The sequence below is a fragment of the Schistocerca piceifrons genome, chromosome 10 (genome assembly GCF_021461385.2).
Source record: "Schistocerca piceifrons isolate TAMUIC-IGC-003096 chromosome 10, iqSchPice1.1, whole genome shotgun sequence".
Classification (NCBI taxonomy): Eukaryota; Metazoa; Arthropoda; class Insecta; order Orthoptera; family Acrididae; genus Schistocerca; species Schistocerca piceifrons.
Genome location: NC_060147.1, coordinates 56,133,723 through 56,137,772, shown reverse-complemented (window position 1 = coordinate 56,137,772; position 4,050 = coordinate 56,133,723).

The window sequence follows — 4,050 nt, the reverse complement described above, 5'->3', positions numbered from 1 at the left end:
ATTACAGAACGGTATGACACAACTGCGAAAAAAATTTCTCCTCGAATATCTCGGCTATTTGCGTTTACGAGATGGCCCACATAGCCAGGCTCCAATACACGATAAATTACAAATTAAAAGGCATATCCAATCACGCGATCTCACACTAAAGGGGTAGCATCTTAAAGTGGCCATCCAAAAGGAGATCGTTGTTTTTCTCTGACATCATGTGATATATAAGCATATTAAATGTATCTGTATAAAGTGTTTACTTTCCGTAACTATAAAGCTGTTCTCATATTGGCATAAAAGAGTTTTTCACTGTAATTTCGCACACTATGATGCTGTAGAAAACTTCTGTATCAACTGATACCGGCCGCGGAAACATTCACAGTTAAGTTCTCATGTTGTTCAAGTACTCCTTTTTACTGGGAAAGTGAGTTTAAGTGAAATCCTAAAAGAGGTCACTTTGCCTGGTAGGTAGCAAAAAGTGAAAAAGTGTCGAGAGAGAGAGAGAGAGAGAGAGATACGAAAAATAAGACACAGGTGAAGGGTAATTTGGTTATCTAAGACTGATGTTTCGGTGTCTGTTCGTTGACTGTATCACCCAATTCTCACCTGCCATCTTTTTTTCTTCGTTGAACGGGTGTGATAAATTATTCTGCTCAGCAAGCTGAAACGCCTCAGTATCTTCGACCCATCTCAAAAATATGATGCAGGAAGTCTGTATATTTCTCCTGGTTGAAAACATATCTGAGGTTCACAAGAATCTTTTTGGCTTCTGTAGCATCAATTGTTCATCTTCTTAAGAACTTAAGTTCTAACTATGTTTCTTCAGACACTGAATAGTTCTGTCGCTGTAGTGACGGACTTCCGGTACATTTTTCCACCCAGCAAGCTGAAGTGCCAAGTGGTGAAAATCAGTTACTGATATGCCATAATGTTTTCGTTCATTGTCAAAAAAATGGTAAAGGAGTTCTTCCTTTTGCTGTTCGTTGAATACACTTCTGAAGCACCCAAGACTCTTTTTGTATTTGGTAGCATCACAGTATTTTTATAAGAACTCGTCCTGTAAGTGTGTTTCTTAAGACACTGAGTAGTTCGGCTGCTGTAGCATAGGACATCATTTCTTTCCTTGCAGTATCCAATGCCTGTTTCTTAACTTGCGTATCCCATTTTTGATGTAGTGTTTTTCTAAAAGAATTTGATAGCCTTTAACAGACTCATTAAAAAAGAGAACATAGCTTTTTTCGAAGTTGGTAATACACTAATGCGTTAAAATACTTACTTTAGGAAACACTCTCGTATTAATATCAGTACCCTTACTCTGAGCCAAGTTAAATATACTACAAATTATGTGGTCTGACTGACCACTGGACTACTTTGCTGTTGTCAGGCGACTGGCTAGCGATCGCCATTACGCTATGTATTATCTGAGTGCGGAATTACGTAACCTATGCAGTTAATAGTCCGAAGCTCGTGGTCTTGTGGTAGTGTTCTCGCTTCCCACGCACCGGGTCCCGGGTTCGATTCCCGGCGGGGTCAGTGATTTTTCCTGCCTCGAGATGACTGGGTAGTCTTGTGTCGTCTTTATAATCATCATTCATCCCCATTACTGTCGGAGGAAGGCAATGGCAAATTGACTAGTACGGCGGTGCGGGTCTCCCGCATCTTCCCCTACGCTCCTCGGAGTATGGGACCTCCTCATTATCAAGCATTTAACAAATATGTGGTTTCAAAGGCTAAAATATATCGTTTTACCAGAATTCAGTAATTAACTGTCATAATACACACATCAGTAACAAATGCAAATAAATTTGTCATTTGAATTACACGAGACGTTGAAGAAAGCGTAATATTTGAATGGAGAGAAGCGGGCAGCTATCGCTGTCGGAAAAAAAGACAGAAGTCTCCCTGAACTGTTGAAATGTTCGCCACTAGGCTGCAGCAGCGTCCAAGAGGATAAAACGAAGCGGTCACTTTATCTGCCCTGGCCGCTATATCCTTGCTTATCCTACACTCAAGAATCTCACTGAATATTTACATCTGTTGTATAGGCAGCAGTTACTGACTTATGTGTTCAGTCGCAGAAAACTTGTATATACGCTGCAAGTAGTGACGTCAGAAGCGTAGGAAGCTGTTGTCCGTGAGGGACCATGCACTACATCAGTTCGGCTGTCGCGTCTCGTCGCAAAGGACAACCGAAAACGATGTGTTCCATGTCCTCTTAAAGCGCCACAATCACGTAGGGGTGAGTCAACCAGTTGTAGCCCATACAGATGCAGCCGTAACTGTCCCGTGGTTTAAGCGGGATCGGAACATAACCAGAAACATTCCGTGGTACAGACCAATGGAGTAGCACTTCATGGTACAACGCTATAAAACCCCACTGTGTTGGTACAGCAGGCGCCACTCACTTTTCCACAAGGTCGCCTTACGTCTTGCAGAAGGCCTGTGTAACATGTTCGTACATCTTCTTCCCATGGTGGATGACGCTATTAAGGACAGCGTCAACAATTTCGTTGCCCCTAATACCATGGTGCCCCCTTGTGTTATATTTATTTATTTTTACTATTGGCTGGAGAATGAATTAGAGTTTTTAATTGGAAATGTTTTCTGATTTTTTTAAGTGTGAAGTCAAAACTGAAAGTTCATGAAATGCTTTTACAGCCGCCTGCCGAACAGACACCATCAAACCAATCTGAAATAAACTTCGCTGTATTTTCTTCTTAGTGGGGAACTTTACCTCTTCCTTCTGCTGCGGTGGGCGTCTCGCATAGAGCCGCCGTAGATGTTGCTAATTGTTGAACGTGTCACCCAATCAAAGAAACTCCTATCTCGATGCTGTGAGACCAACTGTTTGTCAAATAAATAGACAGCTACTGTGTTTCCCTTCACTACGAACCCAAAATACAGGACGATTAAAAAAGAATACCACAGCTTTAGGAATTTAAAACTCTGCAACGACAAAAGGCAGAGCTAAGCACTATCTGTCGGCGAATTAAGGGAGCTATAAAGTTTCATTTAGTTGTACATTTGTTCGCTTGAGGCGCTGTTGACTAGGCGTCAGCGTCAGTTGATGCTAAGATGGCGACCGCTCAACAGAAAGCTTTTTGTGTTATTGAGTACGGCAGAAGTGAATCGACGACAGTTGTTCAGCGTGCATTTCGAACGAAGTATGGTGTTAAACCTCCTGATAGGTGGTGTATTAAACGTGCCATTTCAGCCAATAAAGTTTTTGGTCCCTTTTTCTTTGAAGGTGCTACTGTAACTGGACTACAGTATCTGGAGATGTTAGAGAATTGGCTGTTCCCTCAGCTCGAACAAGAAGCACAACAATTCATATTTCAGCAGGATGGAGCGCCACCACATTGGCACTTATGTGTCCGTAACTACCTGAACGTCAACTACCCGAGGCGATGGATCGGCCGCCAGGCAGCCCGTGACAGAGCACTTCATCACTGGCCTCCAAGAAGCCCTGATCTTACCCCCTGCGATTTTTTCTTATGGGGGTATGTTAAGGATATGGTGTTTCGGTCACCTCTCCCAGCCACCATTGATGATTTGAAACGAGAAATAACAGCAGCTATCCAAACTGTTACGCCTGATATGCTACATAGAGTGTGGAACGAGTTGGACTATCGGGTTGATATTGCTCGAGTGTCTGGAGGGGGCCATGTTGAACATCTCTGAACTTGTTTTTGAGTGAAAAAAAACCTTTTTAAATAATCTTTCTAATGATGTACAACAGAAGGTTATATTATGTTTCTTTCATTAAATACACATTTTTAAAGTTGTGGTATTCTTTTTGAATCACCCTGTACAATCTTATTCAGGAAACTGTTACAACCGGTGGAGCGATAAAAATGTTCTTGTCCTGTCTTCATCGAGACACACAACAGATTTTTCTCTTTCTGCCGACTTACAAAAAACAAAAAAAGGCAGTCACATCCATCTTATCTAACAGTATATCTGCTGTAGTGCATGGATTCCTTTTTTATCTTTCCTATATCTTTAAAGCTGCACCTAGCAAGTGTCATTGCACCGTTTACCCACAGCATGGTGTTTTTC